The sequence below is a fragment of the Camelina sativa genome, chromosome 17, assembly GCF_000633955.1.
Source record: "Camelina sativa cultivar DH55 chromosome 17, Cs, whole genome shotgun sequence".
Lineage (NCBI taxonomy): Eukaryota > Viridiplantae > Streptophyta > Magnoliopsida > Brassicales > Brassicaceae > Camelina > Camelina sativa.
Genome location: NC_025701.1, coordinates 17,733,921 through 17,747,078, shown reverse-complemented (window position 1 = coordinate 17,747,078; position 13,158 = coordinate 17,733,921).

The following is a 13,158-nucleotide window of genomic DNA, read 5'->3' as shown; positions in this document are numbered from 1 at the left end:
GGCCCCTCGCAAATCCCTAGCAAGCATATAAAAATATGTAATTAATATTTCCAGACATTGCGAGAGAATTGCGAGAGAGCATAGCTATGTTTGCGAGGGATCTGCTATGTTTTGAGTATTTTGTGATGGATTTGCGATAAATTTATTAAAATTTTACATTTACTAAAAATAACCAAATTAAATTTACTAAAAATTTAGTTTCTCACCAATGTGTGAAACTTTGGCTCATAAATAAAAATTCAAAATAAGAGTATTTGCGAGCGAATTGCGAGGGACCGTAGCAAATCCCTCGCAAAGTATTTAGGGTTTAGATTTAGAAATTGTTTTTTGTGCCCTATCTTTGATTATAGATCCTGGATTCATCTTTTTAATCATTAATAGTAATGAAATTAGTCTTTACGGTTTAGGTTCAAGGGTTTAAAGTTGTACAATTGCGAGGGAATTGCTATGATCTGAGTGTTTTGCGATGGATTTGCGACTTGATTGCTATGAAGCTAGCAAATCAGTCGCAAATTTGTCGCAAAACCTGAATAACTAATTTATAAAAACTATCAAAATAATTTAAATAATTAGTCAAATAAACTTTCAAGTATATTATAAGGTCCAATGGCCTCATCATACTCTTTTCTATCATAAAAATTTCCAAAATTGTCTAATTTTACATCTTCCTCTAATCATTAACTATCTTCTACACTATATCATACATATGTTCATTACATTGAGACAAATATTTGACAAATATTCCAACATTGTCCAATTCTCTAACAATTTTGTGTTGCACTGCCCTATCTTTGATTATAAGTCTTGAATTCATCTTTTTAATCATTAATAGTATTGTAATTAGTCTTTAGGGTTTAGGGTTTAGGGTTTAGGGGTTAGGGTTTAAAGTTGTCATTTGCGAGGGAATTGCTATGATTTGAGTAATTTGCAATGGATTTGCGACTAATTTGCTTTATATATAGCAAATCCGTCGCAAGCTTGTCGCAAATCTTGAATATCTTAATTATAAAAACCATCAGAATAATTTATTTCAGAATAATTCACCTTATGAACACATTGAAATATATTTCAGAATAATTATATTAAGTTTTGTAATATTTATATATAAAAAAAAATTCTTAATTTTGCAATGGATTTGCTATGGCTTTCGTAAATCACTCGCATGTCCATAGCAATTTTGCTATGGATAATGTTTTCGCAAATGCGTCGCAATTTTGCGATTGATTTGCGAGGAAGGTGACTTTCCCTGCGAATTTGTCGTAAATGCCTCCCAAATGAGCAGCGAATTTGCGACGATTGGCTTCCTCGCAATTTTGCGAGGACATTGCTAGGGATTTTTTGTTTCTCGTATTTTCCTCGCAAATCCACCGCAAATTTGCGAGAGCTGTTGTCCGTCGCAACAGTTCCTCGGAAAACACGTGTTTTCTTGTAGTGGTTCTACACTTCCACAAAAATGTGTTCCACTGAATATTCTTGAAAAAAGATTTGTTAGTGTAATTGAAACGTACACCTATACTAGCCTGATGCTAAAAATAACTAACGTCTTGCCAAAGAAATTTTCCTGATCCACTTGATATGTTGTTGTTGGAGTGAACCCACGTATTCTGCCCACTAAGCCCGTCTTATCTATGTGATTCATAGTAATGAATCGGTTCAACAGTCAGGTCGGATCAGACAAGTTCAAATTACTTGACTATTGCCAGTGGCCATAAACATTTTTTTATGTTCATGAGTCTATGACAACTGCTTGACAAGCACACATTGTGAGGAGCGAGAACGAGGGTGATAACTGTTGTTTAAAGATTTCTTATTTGTTTACTTTATATATTTTTAATCTTTTTTCAGAACTGTAAAATGTAAATTAGCAGAGATAGTCATAAGACTCTTTATCTATATGTTAGAAAAAGAAAATAATAAAGCGAGTGTGTCTTGTCAGTTGGGATGCCTTCGAAATGGTTAGAAGCGATTGCATAAAATTAGAGTAAAAAGAAGATATTATTGTTTGATTAAAAAAAAAAAAAAAAGAAGATATTATTGATACCAAACAAAACAAAAAGAAGACGACGACGATATTAGTTATTCTTCTTTAGAAATCTCTGTTCTTTTTAATATGCACTTAAATGAAATGATGAATAGATGCATTGACATTTGGATGTGTTTAATTAAATATATTATTAAATTTATGGTGTATTACATCATTGTATAATGTAAGCATTCTATTATAATGAAACACTTAAATATCTTAGTCGTTGGACATAATTGCGTCTTAAATAATACTACCTCCTCGTTCAGTTGTCCCATGATTTCAACCATTAGATTGGAAAGGAATGTCCAAAGATCTGAGCCCTTAAGATCAAAATGAGAAATCTATTTAAGAAGATGGTTTCCTTCATTACTTCTCACATCAACATATTTGAAAATATTTCTTCTATATACTATAATATGCCTCCATCTATACAGAAGGTTCATAATAATTCTACGAAGCCAGTGCATGTAAACACGATTTCTGGTGGTGAGGGGTGGGATATTGCTTATGGAGAAACTAAGTATATTGATGATTATATCACTTCTGATGTATATTCGGAGATTAATGTAGAAGATGGAGATAATTCTAAAGGATATCGGCTGAAGTACAGCTGGCCGAGTCAGATTATTTCTCTTAATGATAATATTGGCCTCAGTGCTGGTGTTGCAGATTCTGAAATTATTGCATGGAATGATAAAATAAATATTGGTATACATGTATATGTAAATTCAATCCAGATACATGGTAAGAATGATTACTTAGGGATACGTCAAGCTGATGAAACTGTAAAATATTATTATTCTATTACTGCAACAATCAAAGAAGGAGGAGGTGTTACACTTGAAGGATTTGAGCCTCGAGGTGGGAAAACTAAAGAAGAGGTTGAAAAAGAGGAAGAAGCATCAGCAGAAGATGGTGCAACTCAAAGTACCAGCAAGACTAATTAAGTCTCTTTTTCCCTTTAAGTTCTGTTTTCTTGTGCAAATAATACAGTGGCTTTATGCTCCTACCTTTTAGGGGAAAACCACGTTTTCTTTTCTGCTTTGTGTGCTTCCAAGTGTGTAGGAGTTGAGACTCCTTTGTAAATTGAAAATAAAACATTGAATAAAGACTTATTATGTTTGCTTATTGGAAGATTTGTTCTTGTGTTTGTATTGTAGAGTAGATATCACTAGAAAAGCAAATAACAAATTTGTTTACTAACAAAGTTTTAAAAAATTTGAGTGAAAGAAACGTAAAAAAAATTGTAATTATAACATTCAAGAAAATAATTGGAGATTTTGTGCATTTGCTAGCTCTAACGTTTCTGGTGGTGAGGGGTGGGATACTGCTTATGGAGTAACTAAGTATATTAATGATTATATCACTTCTGATGTATATTCGGAGATCAATGTAAAAGATGGAGATAATTCTAAAGGATATCGGCTGGAGTACAACAATTGCATTATTTGTGTTAATGATGATGTTTGCATCAGTTCTGGTGTTGCAGATTCTGAAATTCGTACATATGAGGATACAATAAATATTAATATTCATGTATATGTTAATTATATCTAGATATGGGGTAAGAATCCTTCTATAGGGACACTTCAATCTGATGGATCTATAACATATTATTATTCTATTAATGCTATAATCAAAGAAGGAGGAGGTCTTACACTTGAAGGATTTCAGCCTCGAGGTGGGAAAACTAAAGAAGAAGTCGAAGAAGATGGAGAAACATCAGCGGAGGATGGCGCAACCCAAAGTACCAGAAAGATTGATTAAGTCATATGACTAATTAAGTCTCCTTTTCCCTTTAAGTTCTGTTTTCTTGTGCAAATAATACAGTGGCTTTATGTTCCTACCTTTGAGGGTAAAACCGCGTTTTCTTTTCTGCTTTGTGTGCTTCCAAGTCTGTAGGAGTTGAGACTCCTTTGTAAATTGAAAATTAAACATTGAATAAAGACTTATTTTGTTTGCTTATTGAAAGATTTGTTCTTGTGTTTGTATTGTAAAGTAGATATCACTAGAAAAGCAAATAAGATATTTGTTTTGCTAACAAAGTTTTAAAACATTGACGAAAGAAACATATAAAATTTGAAATTATAACATATTGTAGATAATAATTGGAGAATTTGCGCATTTGCTAGCTCTAAAATTTTTGTATTCAATCCGAGTTCAACTCAAATCTGCAGTTCGTTGCTACACGTTTTTAGGGTCTTTCCAACTCAAATAAATAATGTACATGGATGTATATAATTTTTGGATGATCGGTTTATACCACACAAAGTCTAGGTCTCTTTAAGAAACAACACAAAACTATATACTATCCAATCGAGAACCACACCAAAACGAAAATCGATCTACAACCACTTCGCATTTAGATTTTGTATGTTTCAATTCATTTTTTTTTTTGACAAAAATATATTTTGATGTTCAATAAGTTTTAAAACGTGATTTAGAATCAAAATTAACTAATCGACTTCGTTAACCAATAGTACCCTACCCGAAAGACAATGATGAACGACCAAACATTATTTTACTACATTTAAGTAAATAACCATCATTATTGATTGGTCGTTTAATACTATTTTCATCTCATTTCGTAAAATCGCACATTGATTAACAAACCATTTATATTTAGAAAACAAGTATAGTATGCCACTTTCAATCTAACTCTTTAACTTTGTATCCGCCATGCCATTTGGTTATTAGATAATGCATATGCATGTTCTAAAGTATAAGTTATAACCTTTCTTTGCCAGAGTTCCTTTGTTTACACTGTTATCTTATCTATGTCTAGTCGGAGTCTTATTATATAAGTGGTTTACACCGCAAGCTTGATAGAGTAAGCCCTTTAAGAAGCCCTCTCGTGAATTAGTGATAATTTGCCCAACTTTGCTTATCTAGAACTAGCCCTTGGACTTCGGTTATTTTGGTGAATTCGGTTCAGTTATTTCGGTTTTTCGGTTTTTTTGAGTTTTGAAAATCTTACAGAATTGAACCGAAATATATTTCGGTTCGGTTATTTCGGTTCGGTTATTTCGGTTTCTCGGTTAATTCGGTTTTAAAATTTCAAAACTGAAATTAACCGAAATTTGATTAAAAACATGAAAAAATCGGATTTTTCGGTTATTTAGAGATAATTTCGGTTTTTTCGGTTTTATTTCAAATATTTTGGTTTTTCGGTTTTGGTTTTTCCGGGTAATTTGGATATTTTAGGTGTAAATTTTGGTTTTATTAGATTTTTTCCTTAAAAAATAAATAAAAAATAAAAATAATAAAGTAAAAAAAATTTCGGTTAACCGAAAACCGAACCGAAATAACCGAAATATTTTGGTTTTTTTGAAAAAACAAAATTGTACCGAACGGTTCAGCCGCCATAACCGAAACCGACCCGAACACCAAAAATATTGGTTCGGTTATTTCGGTTCGGTTTAAAATCTCAGGGCTATCTAGAACTGAAGGAAAACCTTGCTTTCCTTCATTCCTTATCAACATCATATTAGTTTTGGATCACAGTTTCACAAAGCCTAAACTTACGATTTATTCTTTTGATATTCGATTCTCCAACTAGTCATATTGTATATATTGATTTAAATATGTGGATGTGAGTAACATAAGCCCAATCCAACATCAAGCCCAACAAAAGATTTCAGGTCCAACTGAAAAGCCCACAACGAAGCTTCCGTTGCAAAAGAAGACAAAAGTTGTACCTGCAAAAGGAGAGAGGTCGGAAACAAAGACGACGCTGCTCGTTCAAAACCGATTTGATTCCCTCTCATCCGTTAGTGATGACTAAGCACCTTTACAGCTGTGGTGCCTTAGGATAAGACGAGAGAAGTCTAGAATGTTCTTTGTTTGTATATAACCCTCTAAACCTACACAGTGTAAAGTTAAGCGTGCGAATAAGAAATCCAAAGTTTTACACCTTATTCAAGGTTTTCTCATGGTATCAGAGCTATTGTAAACCCTAAAAGGTGATTCAATGGCCGATCCCTCCAATCCTTGCTTTTCTTACCCTTTTCCAAGCAATGTTCATGTCTTGAGCTCTTCACTTTGAAGCTCAATGATAGTAACTACTTACTGTGGAAAACACAGTTTGAGTCCCTTTTGTCCAGTCAACGTCTTCTTGGGTTCGTCAATGGGAGTGTTACGCCTCCACCAGTCACCAGAACAGTCACCCGCAACAATACGCAGACAGAGGAGTCCAACCCTCTCCATGAGTCCTGGTTCTGTACCGATCTGTTGGTTCGCTCCTGGATCTTCAGCACTCTCTTTGAAGAAGTCCTTGGATCTGTTCATACTCTCTCCACGTCCCATGATGTCTGGTTTCACCTTGCCGAATCCTACAACAAGTCCAGGGAGTTCTCTCTTCGTCGTAGTCTACAGCTGCTGACAAAGAATGACAAAAGTCTAGCTGCTTATTGCCGTGAGTTCAAGCATATCTGCGATGCTCTCAGTGCCATCGGGAAGCCAGTAGATGAGTCCTTAAAGATCTTTGGTTTCTCAATGGTCTGACCAGAGACTATGATCCTATTACTACAGTCATTCAAAGCTCTCTCACCAAGCTGTCGCCGCCTAGCTTCAATGATGTTGTCTCTGAAGTTGAAGGCTTTGACACCAAGCTTTGATCATATGAAGAAAGCAACACAGTGGTCTCCAGCATCGCGTTTCAAGCCCAACAAACGAATGAAGTTCACTACGCTGGAAATCAAAGAGGCAGAGGACGTTCAGGTAACAATCGAGGCAGAGGAGGTTACACGACAAGAGGAAGAGGGTTCTCTCAACACCAAACCACTCAAAACACCTCTGGATCTCATCCCATTTGTCAGATATGCGGTCGAATCGTTCATAATGCTTTGAAGTGCTACAACAGGTTTGATAATACCTACCAGAGCTCTGATGCTCAAGCCTTTGCTGCTCTCCAAGTTGCTGATCCCCGTGGAAGAGAGTGGATTACAGACTCAGGCTCCTCAGCTCATGTGACACCTTCTGCAACATCACTTCAATCTGCAACTCCTTATGAAGGAAATGATACAGTAATGGTGGCTGATGGCACCTACTTACCTATCACACATGTAGGCTCAACTACTCTGGCATCACCAACAGGTATAATTCCCCTGAATAATATTTTAGACTGTCCTGCAATCCAGAAGTCACTACTGTCAGTATCAAAGCTCTGTGATGACTACCCTTGTGGTGTATTTTTTGATGCTAATAAGATATGTGTCATTGATCTGAACACTCAGAAAGTGGTGTCAAAGGGAAATCGGAGTAATGGCCACTATGTGTTGGAGGATCAACGGTTTGCCACCCTTTTCTCTAATCGTCATTGTGCAGCATCAGAAACAACGTGGCATTACAGACTAGGACATTCAAACTACAAGATTCTTCAACAACTCTAAAATAGCAAGGCAATAGAAGTGAATAAGAACAGCACTACCTCAATTTGTGAACCTTGCCAGATGGGGAAAAGTACCAAGCTTCCGTTTTTTAGTTCAGATTCTCATGTTTTGCATCCTTTAGATAGAGTCCATTGTGACCTATGGGGACATTCACCAGTTGTATCAACTCAAGGTTTTAAATATTATGCTGTGTTTGTGGATGATTTCTCTCGCTATTTTTATTCTCTGCACACAAAATCTAAATTTTTCTCAGTATTCATTGCCTTTCAAAAGATGGTGGAAAATCAATTTAATACCAAGATAAAAGTGTTTCAAAGTGATGGGGGAGGAGAATTTACCAGCAATTTGCTTAAGCAACACTTTGTCAATGAAGGAATCAAGCATCTAATCTCTTGTCCCTACACGCCTCAACAAAATGGGATAGCAGAGCGCAAGCACCGGCATATTGTCGAATTGGAACTCTCCATGCTCTTTCAAAGTCACACACCACTTAAATACTGGGTAGAGGCCTTCTACACAGCAAGCTTCGTTGGTAACATGCTCCCATCACCAGTATTGAATGATCAAAGTCCAACAGAAGTCCTACTCAATCAGAAACCAGAATACTCAATGTTGCGAGTCTTCGGAACCGCTTGTTATCCTCACTTGAATCCACTGACTCATCATAAATTCGAGCCAAAGTCCCTTCAATGTGTCTTTCTTGGCTACAGTCATCAGTACAAAGGATACCGTTGTCTCCACCCACCAACAGGAAAAGTTTACATCTCTCACCATGTTGTTTTTGATGAAGATACATTCCCCTTCAAGCAACAGTATCAACATCACTCCCCGCGTTATCAAACTCCTCTACTCCAAGCATGGCAGGCAACTGCTCCTGTATTTGTCCCTCTGATTGAGTCCCAAGTTTCTCGAGCTCTACCACCACCTGAAACTGTACCTACAAACACTCCTCATTCTCCAGAACCTGGTCCAGAAACAGTCCCAGTTCAGCCTGAGCAAGAACCGACAACAGTCGCTGATGAAGAACAACATGATAATCCTCATCTTTACCATGATAATCTTCATCCCATGACTACTCGAGCTAAGTCAGGAATCCACAAGCCAAACAGTCGGTATGTTCTTCTTACATCCAAGTTTAGTATAGAAGAACCCAAGTCTTTCACTGCTGCTCTCAAACATCCTGGATGGAACCAAGCAGTTGATGATGAGCTCACTACAATACATATGCTTCGTACCTGGAATCTAGTACCATTAGAAGAAGATATTAATGTCTTGGGATGTAAGTGGGTCTTTAAAACCAAGCTGCAACCTGATGGCTCTGTTGACAAACTAAAAGCTAGACTCGTAGCCAAGGGGTTTGACCAAGAGGAAGGACTAGACTATCTTGAGACCTATAGTCCGGTGGTGAGACATGCAACCATACGCATGGTACTTGATGTGGCTACAGCAAAAGGTTGGAACATCAAGCAACTAGATGTCTCCAATGCCTTTCTCCATGGTGAACTAGAAGAACCTGTCTTCATGACACAACCTCCGGGATTCGTCGATCCTAATCATCCGACATATGTCTACAAATTGACAAAAGCTTTTTACGGCTTGAAGCAAGCTCCTAGAGCATGGTTCAACACTTTCAGCAACTATCTGATTGACTTTGGCTTTGTTTGCAGCAAATCGGATCCCTCTCTATTCACTTATCGTCAAAATGGAGAATCACTAGTCCGTCTACTGTACGTTGATGACATCCTCCTCACGGGAAGCTCAGAATCCTTGATTAAAGCCCTCATTGACAGCCTTAACAACCGCTTCTCAATGAAAGATCTTGGACCACCTAAATATTTCCTCGGTATTGAGATACAGTCTCATTTAGGCGGGATGTTTCTTCATCAAACTGCTTATGCAAAAGACATTCTGCATGAAGCTTCTATGTCAGATTGCAACCTCATGCCCACTCCTCTCCCTGAAAGACTCGACAAAATGAATATGCAGCCATTTCCAGAACCCACCTACTTCAGAAGTCTAGCTAGTAAGCTTCAATATCTCACCATTACTAGACCAGACATACAATATGCAGTTAATTTTGTTTGTCAAAGGATGCACTCTCCCACTGTCACTGATTTTGGTCTCCTCAAGCAAATACTTCGTTACCTCAAGGGGACTCTTCATCTTGGTCTTCACATCCAGAAACACTCTGACATGTCTCTATCAGTCTACAGCGATAGTGACTATAGTGGTTGCAAACATACTCGCCGGTCTACAACAGGTTTCTGTACATTCATTGGAGCAAATCTCATCTCCTGGTCGGCTAAGAGACAGTCAACAGTATCAAACTCCTCTACCAAAGCTGAATACAGAGCACTAACAGCAGTAGCTCATGAAGTTCAATGGCTCTCCTTTCTGCTTCGTGACCTTGGCATTGTCCAACCAAAGTCGACACCAATTCGATGTGATAATCTCTCTGCTGTTTACCTCAGTGCCAATCCAGCTCTCCACAGACCTGAAATCTTTTGTTGGGCTTGATGTTGGATTGGGCTTATGCTACTCACAGTGGAAAGATAATCTTTCTTTATCCCACAAATTTACACCTACAACGAGAGGTTAAAAGAAGAGACTAAACCCCAAACTCTTAGTGAATGAATTAAGTTTTGCTTTCCAACAGACGAACATATATATTGATGCAGCGCATCTTAGGCATTCGTCTTCTATTTCCTTTTCTCGTTGGGCTTTGTTTACGTTTATGTTTATCTTGGTTTTACGTTTTGTTTTGCTCTGTTTTAGTCGGTTTACAACCTAGGGTTTTCTTTTCTTCTTATGTATAAATATCCTCTTAGCTTTAAGAAGGAAGACATCTTTTATTGAATAATATTTCAGAGCTTTAAGCTTCTCTATTTTCTTGTTTATCGGCTATTCTTTTGAATCAACGATCTACAAGCTTGTCTTTTGTTCGGTATTCTTTGAATCAACGAAGACAAACCCCTCTGTTTGGCTATTCGTGAGAATCAATGAACACAAGGTTTTCTATCAGTTACGATGTGCCAGTTTTGGTATCAGAGCCTAACACGATCTTCATCATGTGTTAGATTCTTCGAACATGGGTCCTGCTCGCTACTCCAAAAAACAGAGGGACGTGACGAGGAACCTTTCAACGAGTGGGCCGAACTTGGCAAACACTAGTGGTGATGCAAGAAAGCATTCAAACGACCATCGTCCAGTCTTTCCAAGCCCTAGCAGAGACGGTTTTGCACAACCAATTCCCACATCAAGGTGATGACTATGAAAGTTTGGAGGAAAGTCGTGACAACCCATTTGCTCGTGACCGCAAACCAAAGCAAAGGCATCACAAGAGAGGAGAGCGTGAGCAAGATCGTGAAGATAATCGGTGGGAGTCAGGTTTTAAACTCGATTTACCAGAGTTCCATGGTGGTATTCATGGAGATGAGCTGTTAGATTGGCTCACCGCTGTGGATGAAGTGATAGAATTCAAACATGTTCCGGAAGAGAGGAAGGTTGCTTTGGTGGCTACAAAATTCCGGGGATGTGCAGCGTCGTGGTGGACACAGCTGTAGACAACATGATCACGCACAGGCAAGAAAAAAATTGAGTCATGCAAAAAATTGCAAAAGAACCTACGACTGTCTTTTCTTCCACAAAACTACGAACGTACGATGTACACTCGTCTACAAAATTTACGACAAGGAGCTCGTACTGTCGATGAATATGCAGATGAATTCTACTTGCTAATCACAAGGAACAAGATTTTGATAGCGAGATCCAATTGGTCTCTCATTTCATTGGTGGGTTGAGACCTCAAATTCAGAACTCGTTGACTCAATTTCATCCAACAACTATTGCAGAGGCTCATCGAAGGGTGTTGGCGTTTGAGCAACAATTTAAAGCTAACACAGCTTGGGCTACAACAAATCGCTCACGCAACATAGGAGGACCTACCCTCGATGGCTGGAAAAACCCACACTCTGTTTCAAGGGAGGTTGAGGCTGTCGGAGCAGCGGCAAGTACTGCCACACTGGAAACTCAACAACCACGATGTTCTTCACGACCAAATGCATTACGTTGTTTTACTTGTTGAGAACCCGGACATCTTATGACGGCGTGTCCTTAGAAAAATCATCAGGGTTGGCTCATGGAGAATTCATATGTTGTGTGGGATGAATCGGATGGCCCAAGGGGCGATGAGGATAACTTGCAAGAAGAACAAAACGAAGGGGATACTGGAGCTATGCTGGTAGCTCGAGTTTGTTTGGCACCGATGGTTGCTGAAGAGCCTTGGCTTCGCACTAATATCTTTGAATCAACTTGTACTATAAAATTCAAGATTTGTCACTGTGTTATTGATTAAGGCAGTAGCCGCAATGTGGTGTCCGAAGAGGCTGTTAAAAAGTTAGGACTACAACGAGAAGTGCATCCGCTGCCATATAAGCTTACTCGGCTAAACAAGGGGACTGATATTCGTATTTCACAGCGTGCGCTGGTGTCCTTATCCATCGGCAAGTATTATAAGGACAATTGTTTTTGTGACATTGTTCCCATGGACGTGGGACACTTGATATTGGGAAGGCCGTGGCAATACGATCGTGATGTCTCTCATAGTGGCAAGATCAATGTTTACAGTTTTGTCTTTGATAACCGACGTATTGTATTGATTCCAAATCAGGAAAATATCTCTGCTCCTTTGGTTCGCCGTGATCAAGACAGTGTGGGAAAGGATGTTGTGGTCTCTCAGGGAGACAAGGTGTTGTTCTGCTCAACATCAACCTTTGAGGAAGAGTTTCAAGACACAGGTTTTGCAGTGTTGCTCCTATCGTCGACTCTGTCACTCGATTCTCCGTCGTTGTTGACTCCTTGGATTGCGAACTTGCTGACTGAATTTGCTGATGTTTTTCCGGATGAACTCCCTCACAGACTTCCTCCACTTCGTGACATTCAAAACCAAATCGACTTTGTACCCAGCGCAGCACTGCCCAATTGACCGCATTATCCCATGAGTCCTCAAGAACATGAGGAGTTGCGACGTCAAGTCGAAGATCTTGTGGCTAAAGGTCACGTTCTTGAGAGTTTGAGTCCTTGCGCAGTTCCAGCTCTCCTTATTCCAAAAAAAGATGGTGCATGGTGCATGTGTGTTGATAGTCGTGCCATTAACAAGATCACGGTACGTTATCGTTTCCCTATTCCTCGTTTAGACGATCTACTTTACCAAATTGGGAGTGCCACAATATTTTCAAAACTTGTTTTAAAGAGTGGTTATCATCAAATTTGCATTCGTCTTGGTGATGAATGGAACACGGCGTTTAAAACTAGAGAAGGTTTGTTTGAGTGGTTGGTGATGCCTTTTGGTCTTTCGACTGCCCCTAGTACCTTCATGAGGGTGAAAAATTAAGCTTTGAGACCTTTCATAGGCAAGTTTGTGGTGGTCTATTTTGATGACATTTTAATTTTTAGCTCTTCGCTTACGGCACATCAAAATCATCTCCGAGAGGTTTTACTAGTCTTACGTCGAGAGGCATTTTATGTGGCAAGACAGAATTGTGATTTGGGGGTGGATCGTGTGTTATTTCTTGGCTATGTGATTTCTTCCGTAGGTTTATCCATGGAGTTGGGTAAAGTCAAAGCTGTTAAGTCATGGCCAATAACAAAGACGGTGACGGACGTCCGTAGTTTTCATGGGTTAGCATCTTTTTATCGAAGGTTTGTGCCTCATTTCAGTTCTCTGATGGCTCCGTTAACAGA